Raw genomic sequence first — 27,506 nt, 5'->3', positions numbered from 1 at the left:
GGAGTTTCTGCTGTGGTGTAGTGGGTTAAGAATCTGACTGCAGGAGTTCCCATTGTGGCACACCAGAAACAAATCCAACTAGTATCCATGAGGATGCAGGTTCGATCCCCAGCCCAGCACAATGATTAAAAAGATCCAGCATTGCTGCGGCTGCAGTGAGGTCACAGCTGTGCCTTGGATTCATTCCATCGCCCAGGAACTTCCATGTCTCAAGCGCAGCCATTAAAAAAAAAAAAAAAAAGTAAAAGATGAGTCCCCTTGCGGTGCAGTGGGTTAAGGTCACCGCAGCAGCTCAGGTCCGATCCCTGGTCAGGGAACTTCCACATGCTGCAGGCACGGCCAAAAAAATAAAAATTAAAAAATTTTAAAAATAATTTTAAAGTAAAAGAGAAATCACAAAAAAATCTGAAGAGAAAAAAACGGATTTAGGAGACAAGACACACCGTCAGCTAAAGGTAAGAACAGGCATCAGCATATTCCATAGAAATATTGTATTTGGGAGTTCCCTTCGTGGCGCAGTGGCTAACGAATCCGACTAGGAACCATGAGGTTGTGGGTTCGGTCCCTGTCCTTGCTCAGTGGGTTAACGATCCGGCGTTGCCGTGAGCTGTGGTGTAGGTTGCAGACGTGGCTCGGATCCCGCGTTGCTGTGGCTCTGGCGTAGGCCGGCGGCTACAGCTCCGATTCGAACCCTAGCCTGGGAACCTCCATATGCCGAGGGAGCGGCCCAAGAAATAGCAAAAAGACAAAAAAAAAAAAAAAAAAAAAAAAATATTGTATTTGGTTGTTTTTCGTGTTTGGCTGTGCCTGTAGCAGCACATGGAAGGAAGCTCCTGGGCCAGGGATCAAACCTGTGCTACAGCAACCCTAGCTGCCACAGGCAATAACATCATATTTCCAACCCACTGTACCACAAAAGAACTCCTGCATCTGGTTTTTAATATATTAACTCACCTAAGCTTGCCTGCAGCAGTATTATTATCATTACTTTTTGTCTTTTTAGGGCTGCACCCTAGGCATATGGTGTTTCCCGGGCTAGGGGTTGAATCGGAGCTGCAGCTCTGATCCTACACCATAGCAAGAGCAACGTGGGATCCGAGCCACATCTGCAACTTAAAGCACTGTTCACGGCAATGCCAGATCCTCATCCACTGAGTGGGGCCAGGGATCCAACCCACAACCTCATGCAACCTCATAGTTCGTAGTTGGATTCGTTTCTGCTGCGCCATGATGGGAAGTCCCCAAAAGGTTATTTTTAAGTAGTTTCCCAATCCTGTCACCACAATCTATAACCCAAATTAGTTCAGTAAAGAAGTTTACACAGGAGTTCCCGTCGTGGCACAGTGGTTAACGAATCCGACTAGGAACCATGAGGTTGCGGGTTCGGTCCCTGCCCTTGCTCAGTGGGTTAACGATCCGGTGTTGCTGTGAGCTGTGGTGTAGGTTGCAGACGTGGCTCGGATCCTGCGTTGCTGTGGCTCTGGCGTAGGCCAGTGGCTACAGCTCCGATTAGACCCCTAGCCTGGGAACCTCCATATGCCACGAGAGTGGCCCAAAGAAATAGCAAAAAGACAAAAAAAAAAAAAAAAAGTTTACACAAGCTTACAAATGTTTTCTCAGGTCAGTCTCTCAAAGCAACAGAAATAAAAGTAAAATAAACCAATGGGACCCTATCAAACTGATAAGCTTTCGCACAGCAAAGGAAACCATAAAAAAAAACAAAAAGACAACTTACAGAATGGGAGAAAACAGTGTCAAATGATGCAATGACAAGGGCTTGATCTCTAAAATATATAACAACTTATACAACTCAACAGCAAAATAGCCAACAACCCAGAGGAAAATGGGCAAAAGACCTGAATAGACATCTCTCCAAAGAAGATATACAGATGGTCAATAAGCACATGAAAAAATGCTCAACATCAATGACTACTAGAGAAATATAAATCAAAACTACTATGAGGTACCACCTCACACCTGTCAGAATGGCCATCATGAACAAGTCAACAAGTAACAAATGCTGGGAAGGTGTAGAGGAAAAAGCCCTCCTGCACTGTTGGTGGGAATGTACATTGGTACAACCAATATGGAAAACAGTATGGAGGTACCTCAGAAAACTAAATATAGAACATATGACCCAGCAATCCCACTCTTGGGCATATATCCGGACAAAATTTCCTTGAAAAAGACACGTGAACCCCTGTGTTCACTGCAGCATTATTCACAATAGTCAAGACATGGAAACAACCTAAATGTCCATCAACAGATGATTGGATTAAAAAGATGTGGTATATATATACAATGGAATACTACTCAGCCATAAAAAGAACAAAATAATGCCATTTTCAGCAACATGGATGGAACTAGAGACTCTCATCGTGAGTGAAATAAGTCAGAAAGAGAAAGACAAATACCATATACAAATACCATATATTACTTACATCTGGAATCTAATATATGGCACAAATGAACCTTTCCACAGAAAAGAAACTCATGGACATGGAGAACAGACTTGTGGTTGCCGAGAGGGAAGGAGTGGGATGGATTGGTAATTTGGAGTTAACAGATGAAAACTATTGCCTTTGGAATGGATAAGCAATGAGATCCTGCTGTATAGCACTGGGAACTATATCTAGTCACTTATGATGGAGCATGATAATGTGAGAAAAAAGAATGTATACATGTATGTGTAACTGGGTCAGGTCACCTTGTTGTACAGCAGAAAATTGACAGAACACTGTAAGCTATCTATAATGGAAAAAATAAAAATCATTATAAAATAAAAAAAGTTTACAAGCTTTTTAAATTAATTATTTATTTACTTTGCTTTTTAGGGCCACACCCAAGGCATATGGAGGTTCCCAGGCTAGGGGTCCAATCGGAGCTATAGCTGCCAGCCTATACCACAGCCACAGCAACGCCAGGTCCAAGCCATGCCTGCAACCCGCGCCACAGCTCATGGCAATGCCAGATCCTCAACCCACTGAGCTCAAGGCCAGGGATCGAACCAGCAACTTATGGTTCCTAGTTGGATTTATTTCTGCTGCGCCACAATGGCCAACTCCACAAGCTTTTCTTAAATTAGATTTGTAAATGTATTCAGAGGCTATTAAACAAAAAAATGACGTGATAAAAATAAATATACAATAAACACGGCATCTTTCCATAATTATTTCCCATAAACTGAAAAGAGGAAGTGCAAAGGACAAGCCCAGAGTACAGTTTTGTCACATTAGTTTACTATCAGACAGTCTACAGACAAAAAGAGACTCAGGCCACAGGACATGAGAAGAGACAAATACTTAGGTGCTTTATTTGTTTTTACTACTGGTTTATAATTCCTTGACTTTATTTTTAAGCGCATGTCTTGGCCCAGAAAAGCAAGAGAGCATTGACTGCCAGCAGTATCAGATTCTCCTTTTCTTATTTTCTAGAACTACAAAAAACAGAGCCAGAATCAGGGTTTCTAGGAGCCTTCTGTTTTGTACAGGCAACATACAGTATGAGGTTTTTTTTTGTTTTTTTTTGTCTTTTTGCTATTTCTTTGGGCCGATCTCGCGGCATATGGAGGTTCCCAGGCTAGGGGTCGAATCGGAGCTGTAGCCGCCAGCCTACGCCAGAGCCACAGCAACACGGGATCCGAGCCGTGTCTGCGACCTACACCACAGCTCGAGGCAGCGCCAGATCATTAACCCACTGAGCAAGGCCAGGGACCGAACCCGCAACCTCATGGTGCCTAGTCGGATTCGTTAACCACTGCACCATGACGGGAACTCCAGTATGAGGTTTTAAGATACACAAAGGCTTTTATAGCACAAATCTTAACCAACTTAATGTCTTTCAATGGAAAGCTACTAACTTTTTTTTTTCCAGAAAACCCCTTGAAGCTTTAAAGTACTGATTATTTTCAAAAGACAATTTGAAGACACAGATGCATAAAATTTCAATTTTAAAAGTTTCCTTCCTCTTACTAGTCCTCAGTACTGAACTGTCTCAAAACATAAAATTAAGTGCCATTCAACCAGACATGCAGTATTCAACAAATATTTATCAAGTATCTACTTTGTGCAAAGGCCCCAGACCAGTAAATACTACGGACTGTAAAAATGGAAAACTTCCTCTGCACTATCATTTGGTTCAATACCATACACACACTATAGTGTCTGAAGGCAAAACACTGTTCAGGTTCATATTCTCAACAATTTGGCCTCCAGTGTCAAATAACGACTTCCAGGTTTTTCTATCCTGCAAATCTACTCCTTCTTGGTAGTACACAAATTCAAAGATCAAAGCTGGCTTTCGTCTCTTTAATTCCTGCTATAGTATTACAGGGAAATTTTACATTTCTCTGGAAAAAAGTCTTTGAACTTAACAGAAACCAAATGATCACAGGAAGGAAAAAAAATCAAATTAGAAACATTAAACTGGCTTCTTTCTCAGAGCTTCCCTCTTTCCCTCATTAACATTTCTCAAAGAGAAAAACACCACTGTGATGCTCCTATTACAGATCATTCATGAAGTTACTAACTGAGCCGAGACCAGACAGACTCCATCAACTGGGCACACAGCCACTCACCATTACCCTTTGTTTAAAGTCTCAACTGCCATTCAACGCACATTATTGTGTGCCACTCAAGTCCATCAATGTTTTTTTAAGAAACAACCAAATGTGTTAACTAGAAATGAAGAAAGCACCTAATCCACATGCCTTACAAAAGGCTCTTTTTAAAATAATGGCTCACTGGAGTTCCCACCATGGCACAGTGGTTAACGAATCCGACTAGGAACCATGAGGTTGCGGGTTCGGTCCCTGCCCTTGCTCAGTGGGTTAACGATCCGGCGTTGCCTCGAGCTGTGGTATAGCAACGTTGCAGACGCGGCTCGGATCCCGCGTTGCTGTGGCTCTGGCGTAGGCTGGTGGCTGCAGCTCCGATTCGACCCCTAGCCTGGGAACCTCCATATGCCGCGGGAGCGGCCCAAGAAATAGCAAAAAAGAAAAAAAAGAAATAAAATGATGGCTCACTTTACATTTCCTATCTGAAATAGCAGTATTATTTTAAAATACTGATAAGTCTTACATGCCTAAAAACAACTAGTTGCAAACAATAATCATTAGAAACTTGTTTAACAAATAAAACCCTCAATCTTGAGCTGGTAAAGCACCAGAGAGAAGCAATCTGCACACTAAAAGGGACAACACAGATGAATGTCTACAATACAGATGGAAGCCAAGACCCCAAGCAGCCTAAGCCTGGAGGTGGGGAGTCTGTTGGGGGGAAAAGGGCAATCTTCCTAAGAGTCATGATCCTAGGCGTGACTGTTCTAAAATTCAAATGAATTTAAGAAATGCGGAGTTCCCGTCATGGCGCAGTGGTTAACGAATCCGACTAGGAACCATGAGGTTGCGGGTTCGGTCCCTGCCCTTGCTCAGTGGGTTAACGATCCGGCGTTGCTGTGAGCTGTGGTGTAGGTTGCAGCCGCGGCTCGGATCCCGCGTTGCTGTGGCTCTGGCGTAGGCCGGTGGCTACAGCTCCGATTCAACCCCTAGCCTGGGAACCTCCATATGCCGCGGGAGCGGCCCAAGAAATAGCAATAGCAACAACAACAACAACGACAAAAGACAAAAAAAAAAAAAAAGAAAGAAAAGAAATGCCAGGCAGAGCTCTGCACTAAACATCTTATTCAAAGCTCCTCTGGAGTTGCCACTGTGGCACAGTGGAAACGAATCCGACTAGGAACCATGAGGTTGAGGGTTCAATCCCTGGCCTTAATCAGTGGGTTAAGGATCTGGCGTTGCCATGAGCTGTGGTGTAGGCTGGCAACTGTAGTTCTGATTCAGCCCCTAGCTTGGGAACCTCCATATGCTGCGGGTGTGGCCCTAAAAAGCAAAAAAAAAAAAAAAAAGCTCTTATAATTGTAATTAATTAAGAAAGACTTTCTCCAAAATACCTTAAGCAAAGAAAAAAAAATCATTAATTGGTAACACACTGGATTATCTTACAAAACCCAAAGGCAACAGAGTACTACAGAGCCACCTACAAAGCCCTTTTGCACCCAGGCTTCTATTCTGCATGTGTTTGTTGTCTGACTCTCTCTCCAGAGCTACACTTCTCCTCAGTGCTTTTTTTCTGAATAATTCTACTTAATTCTCCCTCCCTGTAGATTGGCCTTCACTGCTTCCACATATATGAGCTTGAACTTGGCTGCACTCCAGTTTAAATGTTTCAAATTCTCTAAATTCAGGTGATATTTGTTCCCTAATGACCTGAATCTCAGTTCCAACCTCAAATTCCCAGAAGAAGCTGATTTGCCCACCTTGGGTTAAGTGCCCAGCCAGTGTCCAATAAACCACCACAAACAGCTCACAGAATATAGCTGGGATGCCTGACTCTTCAAAAGATATGTAATACACTAAATAAGCAATGAGTCAGTCTCCATCCTCAAGAAATTTAAAATCTCACTGAAATGAAAAAAAGTATGTTAATACTAATATTCTATGATACAGTATTAGAATGAATATACAGGAAAAGCTTCATGACAAAGATGAGCTGTGCACTAAATGACAAATAGAAATTGAACCATGAGCAGGGAAAGGCTGAAGAACACAAAATGTGATTCCCGCTCCTCTTCCTCTGGCCATCTAAGAATTACGGGCATAAGGAATAAATGGTCTTTTACCACACAAACATCTTCCAGTGAAATATCCTTGTTGAAAGCCTCCTCTAAGTTTTAAAACTAGTATGTGACCACAAATCAGTATTGTTTCAATGCACAGTAATAACCAGCTAGCTGATGAATGTCAGTTACAGTTTCAAGGTGCATATCACCACCACCCTGACTTCCTTTTCACTCCATGGACCTCCTAAGACTCCTGCTCAGACAACAGCATTCAGAGTCAGGCAGGCAGCCAATAGGACCGCACAGGTGTTTCTCACTGGTAATATCCCACCCAACCTAGCCTGGTTAAGTTAGCAGCATCATACAGACAATTCATGCAAGAGAGAAAAAGACACCAGCTAAGCTACGTAATCCTAAGTGTGCAGGGAGGGGATTGGAGCAGAAAAATGATTCCCACACTCAAAAAGCTATAAGCACAAAGAAACTGGGAAAAGCCTACAGTAAATTATCTGTACAAAACAGAAATCAGCAAAAACTTAACAGATGTCCAAACAATATTGGGTTAAAAAAGACAGTCTACTCACAGTACCCCACATTATCACCAAAATATCACACATTCCCACAGATTGAAGCAAGGGTTTGCTTCAACATCACAGGAAACACAAAGGCAAAAGAACAATGGGAAAGTGAAGGCAGTTTCTAATTTAACAATTACTTTGCTGAAGAGTAACAGTGTTATTATATAAATGAAAACTACCAACCTATCAAAATTAAAAGTGTAACACTATAAGAGTTCCCTGGCGGCCTAGTGGTTAAGGATCCAGCATTGACACTGCAGCCAAAAGAAAAAGAAAAAAAGTATAACACTATAAAATTCAACAGCTTTAGAACAAAACTTCATTTTGTATAATCTCCAAACTAAACACATTTCCCAACTTGGAAATAAAATTTCAATGGAGTTTCAACACAGGAAAAAATGGTGTGTAACTCCATTTTGTCAAAGCTGAACATAGCCCTGGAGATCAGAAAGTTAGTGAACAGTTCTTCCTAAAGTAACACTCCACATCTATGAACACATCTCCAAAGTGGCATTAATTAATTAAAATCAGTTGGTGAGATGTCAGATCTCACTGCAGCCTCTAAAACAGAACTCACCATTCGTCCTCATATTTGCTGCCATATTTTCTCAGTGGAGGAAAAGAAAAATCAAAACGTTACAATTCAAAGGCTGTTCTGAAAGTGAGTCCATTACTTGCACAATGGAGAAAAAGGTCAGAACTTCACAAAGCTCTAAGAGTTAAAATGCTTTAAATCATTTAATATGTGTAATATATTTTATACTCCCCTAAGTGTCATCTCTTGAAAACAGTCTAATTTTAATGTGGATTTAATGTAATTTTCATAAAAACGTTTAATGAAATTTATGCTCTCTGTGTAAAAATCTTAAAATAACGGTAAGTATGAAATAGGAAGTATGGTAAGTATGAAGAAAAAAAAATCACTCATGTCCCAAGATCCAAAAAAATTCTGGTATTTATCTTTCCTTCTAGCCTGTGAGATAATGTTTTTAGAAAAATTAAAGATTTCCTTAGCAGAAAGGATATGCTAAGTTAATACGGAGTTTACGATGGATAGAAACCCTTTTTTTTTTCCCTTGGGCTTTTTTTAGAACCACACCCACAGTATATGGAAGTTCCCAAGCTAGGGGTCGAACTGGAGTTGTAGCCACTGGCCTACACCACAACCACAGCAACACCAGATCCGAGCTGCATCTGCGACCTACACCACAGCTCATGGCAACACTGGATCTTCAACCCACTGATCGAAGCCAGGGATCAAACCCGAATCCTCATGGACACTAGTCGGATTCATTACTGCTGAGCCACAACGGGAACTTCTAAAACATTCCTGAAAATTTTTACAGGTCTGGAAACCAAAGAAGTTAAAAATACATGCTCATAGCCTCCATAGGATAAGAGAGATTTAAAAAAATAACTATGAAACAGTTCGGCTGATTAATCCTGTAAGAGAATCAGTACATTAAGGAGATTCTAACGGCCAATTTCATGACAAGGACAAGTTACAGCTGCAATGAATTCATAAGAAAACTGTCTTCAGGAATTCTTCCACAGCACAGTGGGTTAAAGATTCACGGTTGTCACTACTGTGACACGGGTTCTATCCCTGGTCCAGGAACTTCCATATGTCACAAGCATGGCCAAAAACAGAAAACTGTCTCAGCAAATTACAAAGCCCAGATAAGGATTCTTGACACAATATAATTTAAAAAGCAAATAGCTAAAACTGACTGCTCTTTCATCTACATTACACCCCTAAATATTAGAACCCATCCTCTCTCCAAGCCTAAAATTAGTAATTTATAATTAGGAAGAGACTGAGGTGACCCTACAGCTAATCTAATAATACACCCATCTGCATTTTTCAGTTTTCTGTGAACACTGAAGACTCCCTATCAACAGACTCCCGTGTAAAGTATAGACAGTGAAAATGAAATCTAAGAAATCACATTACCTAGATTCCACAGAAACCATGAGCTAAAAGATTCTATGAGGAAGGAGGCCCTTCAGAGCAAAACATTTCAGAGGCACCAAATGGACTTTAGGAAACAATCTCATCCCTAAGCCACAACAGACAAAGGTAAATACAAAACACACCTAAAAGGGGAAAGGAAAGGAACACGGACAGAAGCTGCTGCCCATCTATATATGACACTGCCAGTCATTTTACCAGCCTCTTTTATTTATTTATTTATTTTATTTTTTTGTCTTTTTGTCTTTGTTGTTGTTGTTGTTGTTGTTGCTATTTCTTGGGCCGCTCCCGCGGCATATGGAGTTTCCCAGGCTAGGGGTTGAATCGGAGCCGTAGCCACCAGCCTACACCAGAGCCACAGCAACGCGGGATCCGAGCCACGTCTGCGACCTACACCACAGCTCACGGCAACGCCGGATCGGTAACTCACTGAGCAAGGGCAGGGACCGAACCCGCAACCTCATGGTTCCTAGTCGGATTCGTTAACCACTGCGCCACGACGGGAACTCAGCCTCTTTTATTTAGGTGAACTGCACTACTGACCTATCTATGAGATACGTTGTAGGCTCATTTTTACCGAAGAAAAAAGGAAAGAAACAGTATTATCAATACTGTACCAGGCACTATTCAGTGCCTAGCTTATCTCAATTAATTCTGACATTACCATTTCAAGTTGGTTACCTCCATTTTAAATATAAAATATAGGATTTCCCGTCATGGCTCAGCAGAAATGAATCTGACTAGCATCTATGAGGTCGAAGGTTGGATCCCTGACCTCACTAAGTGGGTTAAGGATCCGGCATTGCCGTGCGCTTTGGTGTAGGTCGCAGACACAGCTCAGATCTGGCGTTGCTGTGGCTGTGGCGTAGGCCAGTGGCTACAGCTCCAATTCGACCCCTAGCCTGGGAACCTCCACATGCTTTGGGTGCGGCCCTAAAAGGAAAACAAAACAAAAAAAAAGATGAAAGAAAATAACAGACCCAGAAATGTTAAGATCACACAGTGGTATTACCAATTTTTAAGCTCAATAGCTGGAACAGTCAAACCTATCCTTCCCAGGCTATGTTTATAAATACCATTCAAGTCACAACATTCTTTCAAACCACAGATTTCAAACCATTTTTTTTTTTTTTTTTTGTCTTTTTAGGGCCACACCCAGGGCATATGGAGATTCCCAGGCTAGGGGTCAAATCACAGCTACAGCTGCCAGCCTACAGCACAACCACAGCAATGCCAGATCCAAGCCATGTCTGCAGCCTACACCACAGCTCATGGCAATATCGGATCCTTAACCCACTGAGCAAGGCCAGGGATTGAACCTGTGTCTCATGGAAACTAGTCAGGTATGTTAACCACTGAGCCATGAAGGGAACTCCCAAACCAATTTTAAGAACTCAAACTCTCAAACATCGAGAGTTTCCCTGTGGCTCAGCAGGTTAAAGATCTGGCATCGTCACTGCTGTGGCTCAAGTCGCCGCTGTGGCATAGGTTCAATCCATGGCCCAGGAACTTCTACATGCCTCAGATGCAGCCAAATATATGTAATTTGCAAGATTCAACTCTCAATTATGGGAAGGCCAATTCTTTAGGTTTTGTTCAAAATTTTCTTATTTAAGAGTTCCCGTGGTGGCCCAGTGGTTAACGAATCCGACTAGGAACCATGGGGTTGCGGGTTCGATCCCTGCTCTTGCTCAGTGGGTTAAAGATCCGGCGTTGCCGTGAGCTGTGGTGTAGGTCGCAGACTCGGCTCGGATTCCGCGTTGCTGTGGCTCTGGTGTAGGCCGGCGGCTACAGCTCCGATTCAACCCCTAGCCTGGGAACCTCCATGTGCCGCGGGAGCGGCCCAAGAAATGGCAAAAAGACAAAAAATAAATAAATAAATAAATAAATAAAATTTTTCTTATTTAGGAGTTCCTGTTGTGGCTCAGTGGTAATGAACCCAACTAGCAGCCATGTAGATTTGAGTTCGATCCCTCGCCTTGCTCAGTGGGTTAAAGATACAGCATTACTGTGAGCTGTGATGAAGACCTCAAACGAGGCTCAGATCCCGAGTTGCTGTGGCTGTGGCATGGGCCAGCAGCTGTAGGTCCAACTCAACCCCTAGCCAGGGGACTTCTATATGCCACAGATGCGGCCCTAAAAAGCAAAAAAGTCATCATATTAAAAAAAAATGTCAGAGTTCCCGTCGTGGCGCAGTGGTTAACGAATTCAACTAAGAACCACGAGGTTTCGGGTTCAGTCCCTGGCCTTGCTCAGTGGGTTAGGGATCTGGCATTGCCGTGAGCTGTGGTGTGGGTTGCAGACACGGCTTGGATCCTGCATTGCTGTGGCTCTGGTGTAGGCCGGCGGCTACAGCTCTGATTCGACCCCTAGCCTGGGAACCTCCATATGCTGCGGGAGCGGCCCTAGAGAGAGAGAGAGAAAGAGAGAAAGAGAGAGAGAGAGAGAGAGAGAGAGAGAGAGAGAGAGAGAGAGAGAAAGAGAGAGAAAGGAAGGAAAAGAAAGAAAGAAAGAAAGTCAGTCAGTCAGTCAGTCTTGGGAGTTCCTGTTGTGGTGCATCAGAAACAAATCCGACCAGGAACCATGAGGTTGTGGGTTTCATCCCTGGCCTCGCTCAGTGGGTTAAGGATCTGGCATTGCCATGAGCTGTGGGGTAGGTTGCAGATGCGACTTGGATCCTGAGTTGCTGCTGCTGTGGTGTAGGCCAGCAGCTGTAGCTCCGATTGGACCCCTAGCCTGGGAACCTCCATATGCCAAGGGAATGGCCCTAAAAAGCAATAAATTAATTAATTAATTAACTAAAATAAAACCCCATGTCTTAAATACTGTGAGGGCTGTAATACCTCTTTAGGACAATAGGGTTAACTGAATAAAACTTTCTTTCAGTTCATCCACTGTCCCAAGGATTCATACTAAACTTCCTTTATTACTGTAGAGGAGGAAAACAGAGTTAGAGGTTGGGTCCAAAAAGCAAAGAGAGGAAAAGTAGGCAATCAAGCTGCTCAAAATCAGTTATGAACTTCTAAAAAATTAAGTAAAAGCTCACCTTAAGAAAGCCTTGGGGGGTAAAAAAAAAAAGAAGAAAGCCTTGGAGTTCCCATTGTGACTAGTATCCATGAAGTTGCTGGTTCGATCCCTGGCCTCGCTCAGTGGGTTAAGGATCCAGTGCTGCCATGAATTGTGGTGCAGGTCACAGAGGCAGCTGACATCTGGCATTGCTGTGGCTGTGGTGTAGGCCAGCAGCTACAGCTCCGATTTGACCCCTAGCCTGGGAACTTCCCATATGCTGCGGGTGCAGCCATAAAAAGACAAAAAAAAAAGAAAAAAAGGAAAAAAAGAAAAGAAAGCTTTTCATGCATGAGAATATTCTGAATATCTCTGTATATACTGAAACAAACTCGGAGGCTTATGATAATCTTCAAAATGCTCTTACTCTCAAAGTATTCATTATTAACTTTAAGTAGGCCATTAAATGTCAGGTTTATAAGCTTATCCCTATACAATATGGAATACCTGGATATTAATCTAACCCTCTAACAAAAACCACTCATATATCATAGCTATACAGCAAAGTAGAAACTTGCCTATTCTTTCTCTTCATTTGATACTTTTTCTACACATAAACCATATTTTGAAAATGACTGGAAATTATGATTAGAACAGGAATTAGGAATGATGCTGTTAACTGTGATCTGGGTTACTGTTATATACTTTTAAACACACTGATATGTTTGAATTTTCCAGAGATTTGAGCATGGCACTGGACATCCCACTGTAATGTGCAATTCACAATATGAAGAACATGAATTCCAAGCAATTCAAGAGCCTTTATGGAGCGCCAAGAGGGTACATGACCAACATGAAAGAAACATCATTTTTGACCTCAGTAAGCAAAGGAATTCAACCACAAATGGAAAAGAAGTCCTGATACATGCTACACATGAACGAACCTTGAAAACACTGTGTTAAGTGAAATAAATCAGACACAAAAGGACAAATATTGTATGATTCCAATTATATGAAATATCTAGGTGAATTTACAGGGACAGACAGCAGGCTACAGATTACCAGATGCTAGTAGCAGCAAGGAATGACTAGTTATTATTTAATGGTTATAGAGTTTGTATTTGGGGTGAAGTAAACATTTGGGAAATAGATAGTGGTGATTATTGCACAACATGGTGAATGTACTTAATGTCACTAAATTTTACTTTTCCTTTTTTTTGGGGGGCGGGAAAGGCATGTGGAAATTCCCAGACCAGGAGTCAAACCTGCACCACAGCAGTGACCCCAAGTCACAGCAGTGACAACGCTAGATTGTCAATCCTTAACCCGCTACACCACAAGGGAACTCCTCCTCAATTGTATTTTTTTTTTTTTTAAGGCCAAAACTGTGGCATATGTAAATTCCCAGGCTACAGGGTGAATTGGAGCTGCAGGTGCCAGCCTACACCACAGCCACAGCAATATAGGATTCAAGCCACATCTGCGACCTACACTACAACTCACAGCAATGCCGGATCCTTAATCCAATGAGTGGGACCAGGGATCAAACCCTCAGCCTCATGGATATTGGACAGGTTTGTCACCACTGAGCCACATGGGAACTCCTCGACTGTACTCTTAAAAACGGTTAAAATAGGGAGTTGCCGCTGTGGTGCAGTGGGATGAGTCTCACTGCAGCAGCTTGGATCAGTGCACAACCATGGGTTTAATCCCCAGCCTGGTACAGTGGGTTAAAGGATCCAGCATTGCCACAACTGTGGCACAGGTCGCAGTTGCAACTCAGATTCAATCCCTGGCCCAGGAAACTTCCATATGCCATGGATGCAGCCACAAAAAAAGAAAAAAAAATTTAATAGTTAAAATAAGCTAAATCTAAAATCATAAAACTTCCAGAAAAAATAGGAGATAAGCTTCATGGCATCTGACTGGGCAGTGATTTCTTGAATAAGACACCAAAAGCACAGACAACTAAAGGAAAAAGAGACAATGTGACTCCAGCAAACTTAAAAAAAAGTCTGTGTTTCAAACGACACAGTAGAGTGAAAAGACATAGAAGAAAGTATGTGAAATCATATATATCTCTTATGGAGTTAATATTCAGAATATATGAAGAACTACAACTAAACAACAAAAAAAATCTGATTTAAAAATGGACAAAGGACTTGAATAGACATTTCTGCAAAACTGATATACAAATGGCCATGGATGCCGCCAACAAGCATTATGAAAAGATGTTCAACATCATCAATCAGAGAAATACAAATCAAAACCACAATGAGGTATCATCTCACACCTCTTAGGATGGCTACTATTAAAAAAGAAAAGAGAAAACAAATATTGTTGCAGATGTGGAGATAATGGAATCCTGGTGGGACTGTAAAACAGTACAATCAGGAGTTCCCGTTGTGGCGAAGTGGAAATGAATCCATCTGGTATCCATGAGGACGCATGTTCGATCCCTGGCCTTGCTCCGTGGGTTGGGGATCCAGCAATGCCGTGACCTGTGGTGTAGGCTGCAGACACGGCTTGGATGCCACGTGGCTGTTGCTGTGGCATAGGCCAGCAGCTATAGCTCTGATTCGACCCCTAGCCTGGGAACTTCCATATGCCATGGGTGCAGCCCTAAAAACATAAAAAAATAACAAATAAAACAGTACAATCATTATGGAAAATAGTATGGAATTCCGCCCCCCCAAAACTAAAAACAGAAACACCATATGATCCAGCAATTCCCTTCTGAGTATTATCAAAAAGAACTGAAAGGGTCTCAAAATGTGCATACCCATATTCATAGCAGCACTAATCAAAATGTACAGAAGGTAGAAACAACTTGTGTCCACCAACAGATAAACGGATAAACAAAATGTAGTATATGCATAACAACAGAAATTTATTCAGCCTTTAAAAGGAAAGAAATGATGAGTTCTCACTGTGGCACAGTGGGTTAATAACCCCAGTGCAGAGGTTTGGGTCTCAGATGTGGCTTGGATTCAATCCCTGGCCCAGGAACTTCAACGTGCTGCAGGTGAGGCCATAAAATAAATAAATTAATTAAATTAAATAAAAGGAAAGGAAAGGAAAGGGAAAAAAAAAAGAGTAACTTTGAAAAAAAATAAAAGAAATCCTGTCACATGCTACAACATGGAGGAACCTTTAAGATAGCATAGTAAGTTAAGAAACCAGTCACAAATGCCAAATACTGTATGACTCCACCCCTTTAAGATAAACAAAAGTAGTCAAATTCATAGAAGCAGAAATGATCAGAATGGTGGTTATGAGAGGTTGGGGCAGGGAGGAAGAAAAGATGAGTTGTTTAATGGGTATGGGTCTACAGTTTCAGACTTAGAAGACAAAAAAGTTAAGATCTGTTTCCCATTAACAGAATGTACTTAACGCCCCAAAACTGTACACTCAAAATTAAGATGGTAAACTTTAGGTTATGTGTTTTTTAACACATTAAAAAATACAAAAAAAGGCTAAAATCGCTAATTATATATATTTTACCACAATTTTTGAAATTAATAATGTAATATAACAAAACTGTTGAGTTGTATGGCATGTGAATTATATCTAAATAAAGCTGTTTTTATTTTTGTCTTTTGAGGGCCACACCTGCGGCACATGGAGGTTCCCAGGCTAGGGGTCAAATCGGAGCTGTTGCTGCCAGCCTACGCCACGGCCACAGCCACGCCAGACCTGAGCCTCATCTGTGACCTACACCACAGCTCACGGCAATGCCAGATCCTTAACCCACTGGGCAAGGCCAGGGATCGAACCCGCAACCTCATGGTTCTAGTTGGAGTCGTTTCCACTGCACCGTGACAGGCACTCCAAAATAAAGCTGTTTAAAAAAAAAAAAAAAAAAAAAAAAAAAAAAGCAGAGGAAACAGAGTTTAACCAAATCCTATCACTCACTGTGACAGGATTACAGAAAACAGAGCAATGTGTTTTAAGTACCCAAAGCCTTGAGCAGGGAGGAGTCTATGCTCCTACTTTCTCCAACTTCTTTACTTGGGTCTCCAGGTGACAACTGTCTTTCCCTTTCCAAGGTCCACTACCACCACCACCACACCTCCCACTTCCTTACTAGGTCTGGCCTCACAGGAAAATTAAGTTCAAGAAGCTACAGTGGCAGTCACAGTAAGGGGCATGGAATTCAAGACTCACATTCTACATTTAGCAGCAGAGCCCAAATTTAAAAAAAAAAAAAAAAATCACACAGTATACATACAATAAATGTTAGGTCTCTGCACTTCCTTTCCTGTCTTCCAGCCCAGATGTTCCAGAGAGACTTTTCCACTCCAGTGCTGAGATATCAAGTGGCCTACTTCACATGTGCTGGAGCTATTAAACACAGAGCATCATTTAAAATGTGGATGTTGCAGGGAGCTCCCACTGTATCAAAATGGGAGCACTGGGACGCAGGTTCGACCCCCATCCGGCACAGTGGGTTAAGGATCCAGCATTGCTTCGGCTCCAGCATGGGTAGCAACTGCAGCCAGGCTCTGATCCCTGGCTTGGGAACTCCATATGCCAAAGGGCGGCCAAAAAAGAAAGGAAAAAAGAAAAAAAAAAAAAAAAAGTAGTTATTATGGAGTTCCCTTGTGGTACAGCAGGTTAAGGATCCAGCATTATCACTGCAGAGGCTTGGGTTATTCTGTGGTAAGGTTCTATCCCTGACCTGGGAACTTCCACATGCCATGGGAGTGGTCATGGGTGTGGCCACAGGCTAGGGGCATGGCCACAGAAGACATTTCCAACATCTTTGGAATGCCAACACACATCCAAATTAGAGCTTGAACAAATTAAATTACTAGAAAAAAAAATTTTTAAGAAAATTTAAAAAAAAATTTTTAAATAAAATGTTGTTAAACCATGCCTACCACCTATTATTAAATCTTAAAAACATACCATAAAACTGTAACTAAGATAAGCCTATTTTGGTAAAATAACAAAATTTCTATAGGATGATATGATAAAAGACCAAATATTAACAATCACCTCTGAGTGGTGGGACTAAGGGTGAGTTTCTCCCTTTTCAGCTTATCTGTATTTTTGTATAATGAATCTGTAAATTCTGTAGTAAGAAAAATAACTAGGAGTTCCCTTGTGGCACAGTGGGTTAAGGATCCACCTTCGTCACTACAGTGACTTCGGTCACTGCTGTGGCACAGGTTCCATCCCTAGTCTAGGAACATTCACATGCCACAGACGCAGGCAAAAAAAGAAAAGAAAAAAAATGGAAATCTTTTTTTTTTGTCTTTTCGTCTTTTCTAGGGCTGCTCCTGTGGCATACGGAGGTTCCCAGGCTAGGGGGCGAATCAGAGCTGTAGCCGCCGGCCTACGCCAGAGCCACAACAACGCATGATCCGAGCTACGTCTGCAACCTACACCACAGCTCAAGGCAACGCCGGATCCTTAACCCACTGAGGGAGGCCAGGGACTGAACCCGCAAACTCATGGTTCCTATTCGGATTCATTAACCACTGCACCACGACGGGAACTCCTGAAAAAAATGGAAATCTTTAGAAAATAAATTATTCTGGCTCAAATTTCACTGTCTACCTCTTACACCACAGACACTTTTACAAATTACTGCACTAAAGCTCAACTGACACCATGTTAAACAGACACTTTCTCCTCCATTTTGCAGATGAGAATAAACTGAAGCTCAAAACAGTGGCTTGGTCAAGGGTGTATAGATAGTAACATCGCAAAGATTACAACCCAGGCCTTCCAATTTCAAGCCTGGGTCTGCTTCTATTCTGCCACATCTTAAAGGGCAGATATGCATTACTGCTCATGACATTGTTTAAAAAAAAATTGTGTGGAAACTGTTCTAAGAGCACTTGCTACCTAATCTTGAGCAAGTAAGTCACTTAACCTCAGTTTCCTCATCTGAAAAGTGAAAGGGTTGGAAAAGCTTAAAAGGCTATCTCTAATAACCCCACCAGCTAATAGACTTTAAGTCTAGGCACCACCTGAGAAGAAAGCCCCTGGACAAGAATGAATGGTTGGAAAGAAGCTGAGGCTTATGCTCTGGGCGGAGAACCGTTCTTAATGGAAACAGGTGGTGGACAGTCAAGAGGAAAGAACCACTGGGGAAACCATAAACTTCCTGGTTAAATCAACAGCTGAAAGCGCCGGCTTTGCTTTACTAACAGCAATGTTTCAATCAGGACTAACTCAAGATCAGAAACCACACAAAGTAAAGCTAGAAGAATATCAAAACACAGGGGTAGAGGAGGGACCTGTAGCCATAGTTATATATAACTATGCTATGATAACTGGATGATTTTCCAAGTAGACTTATTAATGTTAAAACAGAACGAACCCTTGGTGATTCTGAGAGAAGACTCTTCTTCACCAAAAATTTAAGGAGAAAATGAAACTTGCATACCACTCTACAAGATGTCACACTTGTGGAAAAGATCCCACCCAACATTTGCGGAAAAGGTGAAAGAAAGCAATTAAAGCCTCTCCAAACTGCAGGGAATCAAAGAGAGTGAAAAGACCTTCATTAACGGTGAAGTTTCTGTAAAGGATTCCTCTGGTATTTGTAACCTCTTACACTGCAGACATTATAAAGCACTCAGTGCTATCTGAAACTGTTATACAGCCTTTTCACTCGAGAGTAATAAAAAGTACAGTATTTACTTCGCTGGCGAGAAAAAGATTCCATTTTGCTAAAACGGGCTCCGACCAAAATCTCACCACCTATCCCTTAACTACGAGGACAAGACTAAACCAAGGAGAAGCTACTTAGAGCCCATGCAACAGTCCTAGAGAATTCAAACAACATCCTGCCTTGAGAACCACAAGACACCAGCGGCTTTAAATCCAAACCAAGTACTTAACGAAAAAAGCTCACCGCGCTTCTGGGTGCGAGATTCCAGCCCCGCTACTAGGCCATGACTGGGTGAGCACCTGACATGGGGGGGAGGGCGAGCCAGGGCCCTAGCAGATCTGGGGCGAGCAACCAGGGGCTCTCGAGGCACCACGGGGGAAGCTCAGCCCTCTAGAGGCAGGGGTCCTGGGGACCCCCCCACGGTAGGCACCAAGAACACGTGGGGCGACAGGAGCAGGGAAGGGGTGTCCTGGGCAGGCAGCCTGGGTCTGGCACCGCGGCAGGAAAAAGGAGGAACGACTACCCCTAGACAGAGAACTGAGTCCTCTGGGCCCCGAGAGTGCAGGCAAAGGGCGCGGAAAGAAGCAAGGCCACGAGGAGGGCGGGTCTCCCTAGGCACGGGGGCACGCGCTGGGCAAGCGCAGCGGAACCCGGGCAGCGGAGGACCCCGACACACGCGAGGAGACCGCAGACCTGCCTCCACGACGCGGCGAACTAGGAGCGGCCGCGCTCGGAGGGCCCTGTGACCCGCGGCTGCCCGGACCGGACCCGCCCCGCGGCGCCTCCCTCCTGCCCCTTTCCCTCCCTCGTTCCCTCCCTCCCACCCGCGGCCCGTTATCCCGCGGCCGCCGCACTCACCAGCGGCTGCACCTTAGCCCGCCGCTGCCTCAGCTGCTGCCTGCGCCTTCGCAGCCGCCGCCGCTGCCGCCGCCTCGCTGCTGAGGCCGAGTCCCGGGGGAGCCTCCGCGTCCCACCGCCGCTGCCGCTGCCGCCAGAGCAGAACACCCCAAAATGGCGGCACTTCCGGCACCTACCACCGGCGGGGAGGGCCAAGCAGGAGGGGGAGGGCGGCGAGGGGGAACGTACCACCGCGGGGCCGCCCGCAGCGCGGATCCGAGCGGAGCACCGCGCAGGGGCGGGCAGAGCGCCCGGCACTGCAGCGCCCCCTGGGGCTGGGGAGTGGAGAAGCAGCCGCGCCAGAGCCCCCGGGGCCTGGGGCGGAACCCTCAGCCCTAGGAGCGGCAGGGGCACGTCTCTTTGTCTCCCAGCACTGCTCTTGGGAAGAGTGGGAGGACCCCTGGCTTAAGAAGCTGAAGTTCTCGGCTCTGCGCCCCGCACCCACAGGAGTTCTGGATGAACTGGTGGGCTAGGACCTCTGCTTGGAACTGAATATGCGCGTAATAAAATATTTGATGAATGAATGGATGAGTGAATGGGATGGTGCTTGGCCAGCGCTGGGCACATGACACACCCTCCTTTCTACCCAACGGACAAGCAGCAGTATCCAGGCCTTCCTTCTCTACTGAGATGTGGAATGTGAGTGTATTGCAAGCTTTCAGAGTTAGCAGGATGATTGGCTGTATGAGCACACAACCTTGCAAAAATCCTTGCAGCGCTGGGAAGCTCATAAAGGTGCTGTTAAGAGACTGATTTTCCAGCCCTAACCTTCTTCTCCACGATTTTTTTTTCTTTTTAAGTTTCTTTTTTTGTTTGTTTGTTTTTTGTTTTTTGCTCTTTAGGGCCGCACACTCCGTATACAGAGGTTCCCAGGCTAGGGGTCAAATCGGGGCTACAGCTGCCGGCCTGCTCCACAGCTCACAGCAACGCCCGATCCTTGACCCACTGAGCGAGGCCAGAAATGGAACCCGCAACCTCGTGGTTCTTAGTCGGATTTGCTTCTGCTGTGCCATGATAGGAATTTCATGATTTTTTTTTTTTTCAATAACCCAGGTAAGGTCCCTGAAGACCTTCAGAGTGACCCAGGAATCCCAAGATCTAGGTGGACTGCAAACAGTACAATAGTTCGATCGTTCCTTTGTTTTTTTGGGGTGTTGGCTTTTTTTAGGGCTGCACCCCCAGCATATGAAAGTTCCCATGCTAGGGATACAATCTGAGCTGTGGCTGCTGGCCTATGCTACAGTTCGACGCAGCTCAGGACTTCGCAGATCCTTAATTCACTGAGTGAGGCCAGGAATGGAACCAGAGTACTTAAGGATTCCACTTGGGGTTCTTACTACTGAGCCATTATGGGAACTCATTGTTTGTTTGTTTGTTTGTTTTAAAGGCCAATGTCATTTATTCCACAGTTTCTACACATCGTGGAATAGTAAAATACAGATAGAGAAAGAAAACTTAGTTCTGGGACCCTTTGGCCCCAGCAACACGCAAGTAACTCATGGGTTTGGTTTGCAAATGATTTCTCTATAACATCTGGCTTCCCAGAGCAAATAATTCTCATACCCACAAATACTGATTATACCTTACCACAAAAAACTGATGGACTCCCAAGCCGAAGCCTCAAGTGTTTTCCCATGTGTTGGAAGCACTTCTTTCCCCCTTGGGGGAAGAAAAAATCTAATCACAGTGTTTATGATACCATATAGATCAGAACAATTAGCCCCTAAATTTTACACTATCATATTTCCTAATTGCACTGTGCAGTTTACCATTTTATATACATTTATAATGCTGATATTTGATCTTGTTAACAGTTTTATGTGTCATTTAATGAAAACATTTTTTTTTTTCTTTTTATGGCCGCACTTGCAGCATATGGAAGTTCCCAGGCCTAGGGGTTGAATTGGAGCCATAGTTGCTGGCCTATACCACAGACACAGCAACACCAGATCTGAGCTGCATCAGTGACCTATACCTCAGCTTGAAGCAACACCAGATCCTTAACCCACTGAGCAAGGCTAGGGATTGAACCCACATCCTCACAGACACTATGTCAGGTTCTTAACCCGCTGAGCCACAACTGGATCTCCCCTCCTTCAGGTCCTGACACTTTATCAGCTATGCTTCCCTGACACACCCGCCGTTTTTTTTGGTGGGTTTTTTTTTGGTTTTTTTTTTTTGGTTTTTGTTTTTTGGTTTTTTTTTTTTTTTGCTTTTTAGGGCTGCAAGTGTGGTATATGGAAGTTCTCAGGCTGGGAGTCAAATCAGAGCTGCAGTTGCTGGCCTACACCATAGCAATGTGGGATCCAAGCTATGTCTGTGACTTACACCAGAGCTCATGGCAACACCAGATTGTTAACGCACTGAGTGAGGCCATGGATACTAGTTGGATTCACTTCCACTGAGCCACAGCAGGAACTCCAAGACCACCCTATTTAAAATTACAGGAGTTCCCACTGTGGCACAGTGGGTTAATGATCCAGCTTGTCCCAGTGGAGGCACCGTTTTTATCCCTGGCCTGGCACATTGGGTTAAGGATCCAGTGTTGTTGCAACTATGGCATAGGTTGCAGTTCTGGTCCTGATTCGATCCCTGGCTTGAGATCTTCCATATGCTGCAAAAGGTGGCTGAAAAATAAAAAATAAAATTACAGGAGTTCCCTTTGTGGCTCATAAGGTTAAAGATCCAACGTTGCCCTTGTGAGGATTTGGGTTCAATCCCTAGCCTCATTCACTGGGTTACAGATCCAGCATTGCCACAAGCTTCGATGTATGTCTCAAATGCAGCTGGGATCTGGTGTTGCCACAGCTGTGGCATAGGCTGGCAGTTGCAGCTCCAGTTCAACCACTGGCCTGGGAACTTAACACATGCCACAGGTGCAGCCGTAAAAGAAAAAAATTTTTTAATTGAAAAAAATAAAATTTTGCATACATACACTCATGTTTCCAATCCCCCTTTCCTGCTTTATTTATTTATTTTTTTTGGCCACACCCACAGCCTATAGAACATGAGCCATGAATAGAACTTACATCACAGCAATGACAATACTGGATCTTTAACCCACTGAGCTACCAGGGAACTCCTGCTTTTTTTTTTTTTATCCAAAGCACTTTTCACTAACATATTTTGTATTTCACATTTCACTTATTTTACTTATAGTCTTCCCACACCAGAGGGTACACCCCACGGGGATAGGGATTTTGCCTGTTTTAAATCCTCAGGGGGAGTTCTTGTCGTGGCGCAGCAGAAACAAATCCGACTACGAACCATGAGGTTTCAGGTTTGATCCCTGGTCTTGCTCAGGGGGTTAAGGATCTGGTGTTGCTGTGATCTGTGGTGTAGGCCTGCAGCTGTACTCTGATTGGACCCCTAGCCTGGGAGTCTCCATATGCTGTGGATGTGCCCCTAAAAAAAAATTAAAAAAAAAAAATCCTCGGGGGTCTAGAATAATGCCACATAGGTGCTCAATAAATATCAGGGTTTGGGAGTTCCCGACGTGGCGCAGTGGTTAACGAATCCGACTAGGAACCATGAGGTTGCAGGTTCAGTCCCTGCCCTTGCTCAGTGGGTTAACAATCCAGCGTTGCCGTGAGCTGCGGTGTAGGTTGCAGATGAGGCTCGGATCCCGCGTTGCTATGGCTCTGGCGTAGGCCGGCAGCTATATCTCTGATTCGCCCCCTAGCCTGGGAACCTCCATATGCCACGGGAGCGGCCCAAAGAAATAGCAAAAAAAAAACAAAGAAGATAAATAAATATCGGGGGTTTTTTCTTTGTCTTACATATACTGTCAAATGATTACTACAATAAGTTTAACATCCATCGTTTCATATAGATACGAAAAAGAAAAAGGGAAAAAATGGTTTAACATCTCTTAACATCTACTCTAACAACTTGCAAATATATCATAGAGCAGTATTAATTGTAGTCATCATGTTCTGTCCCTAGTACTTATTTATCTTATAATTGGAAGTTTGTACCTTTTGACCACCTTCACCCAACTCCTCTCACCCATCAATAAATATTGTTGAGTTAATGAGTATACCTATCTAGGTTCTGTGCATGGAAAAAAGAGAATGAATTGTTTAGGCTTCAGAAGCATCCTGCAACCTGTCATGAGATAAATGAGAGTGCGGACCATGCCTGTCTTGTTATCCTCTTGTCTTTTCAGTGCTTTTCACATTGTCTAGCCCAACAGATTTTTTCTTTAATTTTAATGTGCTTCAGTCTGTCTGTCTTTCTCTCTTTCTTCCTTCCTTCCTTTCTTTCTCTCTCTCTCTCTCTCTCTCTCTCTCTCTCTCTCTCTCTCTTCTTTCTTTCTTTCTTTCTTTCTCCTTTTTAGGGCCATATCCACGGCATTTGGAGTTTCCCAGGCTAGGGGTCAAATCAGAACTACAGCTGCTGCCCTACAACACAGCCACAGCAATGACAGATCTGAGTCAAGTCTGTAACCTACATCACAGCTCACACCAACACAGGATCCTTAACCCAATGAGCGAGCCCAGGGATCAAACCCGAAACCTCATGCTTCCTAGTCAGACTCGTTTCCGATGCACCATGACCGGAACTCCAATTTATCATTTTTTTTTTTAGCTGGAGTACAGTGGCGTAATGTAGGATCTCAGTTCCTAGACCAGGGATTGAACACAGGCAAAAGCACTAAATCCTAACCACTAGATCACCAGGGAACTCCCTCAACAGATATTTCTTGGAGTTCCCACTGTGGCTTAGTGATAATGAACCCCTATATATGAGGATGCAGGTTATATCCCTGGCCTCAGTTAGTGGGTTAAGCATCCGTCATTACCATGAGCTGAGGTGTAGGCTGAAGACATGCCTTAGATGTGGTGTTGCTGTGACTGCGGAGTAGGCTGGCAGCTGAAGCTCCAATTTGACCCCTAGTCTGGGAACTTCCATATCCCAAAGGTGAGGCCCTACAAAGCAAAAACAAACAAACAAACCAAAAAACACAAGAAAAACAAAACCAAACCACCTTTATTGAAGGGTAACCAGAAACTTTCTCCTTTTTTTTTTTTTTTTTGTCTTTTTGTCTTTTTGCCTTTTTGCCTTTTCTAAGGCCATACCTGTGGTATATGGAGGTTCCCAGGCTAGGGATCTAATCGGAGTTGTAGCTGCCAGCCTACACCAGAGCCACAGCAACTCGGGATCCCAGCCACCTCTGCAACCTGCACCACAGCTCACGGCAACACCAGATCCTCACCCCACTGAGCAAGGCCAGGGATCGAACCTGCAACCTCATGGTTCCTAGTCGGATTCGCTAACCCCTGAGCCACAGCGGGAACTCCAGAAACTTTCTCCATTTTATCTGCCCCTTGATTTAGGGCTACTCCTTGCAGGGTACTAGTGTCACTCTTGCATTTAGTTAATAGCCCAGAATCAGGTGAACAAACAATTAGAGATTCTTTTTAACTTCAAACCTCTTCCCAGTATAGACAAAACGAACAGTCCAAATACAAAAAAGCCTGATGCGAGTTGTTAATGAATATGAAAATTTCCCTCCTTCAGTTTTTGCCTTCCAAATCGATTAAGATTTGTTTATTTATTTATCTATTTTTTTTTTTAGGCCACACCATGGCATATGGAAGTTCCCAGGCTAGGAGTCAAATTGGATTTACAGCTGCCAGCCTACCCCATAGCCACAGGAACTCTGGATCCTTAACCTACTGAGTGGGCCAGGGATTGAACCAGCGTCCTCAAGGATACTAGTTGGGTTCCTTACCACTGAGCTACAATGAGAACTATTGAAATGAAGTTCCTGTTGTGGCTTAGTGGAAACAAATCTGACTAGCATCCATGAGGACACAGGTGTGATCCCTGGCCTCACTCAGTGGGTTAAGGATCCAGCGTTGCTGTGAGCTGTAGTGTAGGTCGCAGACGTGGCTTGGATCTAGCATTGCTATGGCTGTAGCATAGGCTGGCAGCTACAGCTCAGTTCGACCTCTAGCCTGGGAATTTTCATATGCTGTGGGTGTAGCCCTAAAAAGATAAAAAGACAAAAAAGAGGAAAAAAATTTACAAGAGAGTTCCCTCTGTGGTACAATGGTATCAGTGGCAACTCTGGAGTGCAGGGACGCAGGTTTGATCTGTGGCAGAGCACAGTGGGTTAAAGATCCACAGTGGGTTAAAGATCTACTGTTGCTGCAGTCGCAGGGTAGGTCTCAAGTGCAATGGGATCTGATCCTTGGCCTGGAAACTCCATATGCCGAAGAGTAGCCAAAAAAATAAATAAATAAGAGAAAAAGAAAGATTAATAAAGACTAGGGGAGTTCCCATTGTGGCTCAGCAGCATGAGGATGCGAGTTTGATCACTGGCCCAGCTGGGTGGGTTAAGAATCTAGCGTTGCTGTGGCTATGGTGTAGACTAGGAGCTTTTCTTTCTTTCTTTTTTTTCTTTCTTGTTTTTGTCTTTTTGCCTTTTCTTGGGCTGCTGCCACAGCATATGGAGATTCCCAGGCTTGGGGTCCAATCAGAGCTATTGCCACCAGCCTACGCCAGAGCCACAGCAACGCGGGATCCGAGCCACGTCTGCAACCTGCACCACAGCTCACAGCAACACCAGATCCTTAACCCACTGAGCAAGGCTAGAGATCGAACCCGCAACTTCATGGTTCCTAGTCAGATTCATTAACCACTGCGCCACGGCGGGAACTCCGACTAGGAACTTTTTTCTTTTTTTCTTTCTTTCTTTCTTTCTTTCTTTCTTTCTTTCTTTCTTTCCTTCCTTCCTTCCTTCCTTCCTTCCTTCCTTCCTTCCTTCCTTCCTTCTTTCTTTCTTTCATTCTTTTTTTTTTGCTTTTTAGGGCTGAAGTATATGGAAGTTCCCAGGTTAGGGGCCAAATCAGAGCTACAGCTGCTGGTCCACACCACAGGCGCAGCAAAGCTGGATCCGAGCCAAATCTGTGACCCACACCACAGCTCATGGCAACACCAGATCCTTAACCCACTGAGCAAGGCCTGGAATCAAATTCGCATCCTTATGGATCCTAGTTGGGTTCATTACCACTGAGCCACAGCAGGAGCTCCTAGGAGCTTTTCTTCGTAAGAATAAAAGCAGAGATATACTGATGGATCATAACACTGTTGGAAGAGCATAAAATTTGATGCAGAAGGAGAGTGATAAAATGTGACATATCCACAGACTGGACTATTACATGTATTTTCAAATAATGATACTGAAAAATATTTAATTGTGGGAAAATGTTCATGATATATGCTTAGTAAATAAAGCAGGTAACAAATTAATAGGTATGATTCCACTTTTGTTAGAGAGTGTGTTGAGAAAAAGGGACAAAACCAACCAAGAAAGAATATTTATTAAAATATTAATGGTGGGGGAGTTTCCATTTGGGCACAATGGAAATAAATCAGACTAGTAACCATGAGCTTGTGGGTTCGATCCCTGGCCTCACTCAGTGGGTTAAGGATCCGGTGTTGCCGTGAGCCATGGTGTAGGTTGCAAGTGTGGCTCAGATCTGGCATTGCTGTGGCTGTGGTGTAGGCTGGCAGCTGTAGCTCCAATTAAACCCCTAACCTGGGAACCTCCATATGCTGCAGGTGCGGCTCTAAAAAGACAAAAGACCAAAAAAAAAAAAGTTGGAATTCTCCTTGTGGCTCAGCGGGTTAAGAACCTGACTAGTATTCATGAGGATGTGGGTTCAATTCTTGGCCTAACTCAGTGGGTTAAGGATCCAGCTTTGCCTCAAGCTGAGGTAAGGGTCAAAGGTGCCAGCTCGGATCCCGCATTGCCGTGGCTGTGGTGTAGGCCAGCAGCTACAGCTCCAATTGGACC

The 27,506-nt window shown here is 43.8% G+C and overlaps 1 protein-coding gene across 30 annotated transcripts in view; it reads right to left on the bottom strand.

Moving 5' to 3' along the window:
• CELF1 (CUGBP Elav-like family member 1) overlaps nucleotides 1-19,834 on the bottom strand; it is a 94,961-nt gene extending 75,127 nt beyond the window's left edge. For 15 of the 30 annotated variants that reach the window (XM_021083082.1, XM_021083078.1, XM_021083076.1 and 12 more), the window contains exon 1: nucleotides 19,661-19,828. The gene's annotated coding sequence lies outside the window, so the exon portion shown is untranslated. Of the gene's footprint in view, nucleotides 1-19,660 lie in introns of all 30 variants that reach the window. The other 15 variants (XM_021083113.1, XM_021083083.1, XM_021083085.1 and 12 more) reach the window with 7 other exon arrangements.

This window comes from Sus scrofa, chromosome 2, assembly GCF_000003025.6.
Source record: "Sus scrofa isolate TJ Tabasco breed Duroc chromosome 2, Sscrofa11.1, whole genome shotgun sequence".
NCBI lineage: Eukaryota > Metazoa > Chordata > Mammalia > Artiodactyla > Suidae > Sus > Sus scrofa.
Note: the sequence above shows the minus strand (reverse complement) of the source record. Positions and strands in the feature narration are given on the sequence as shown.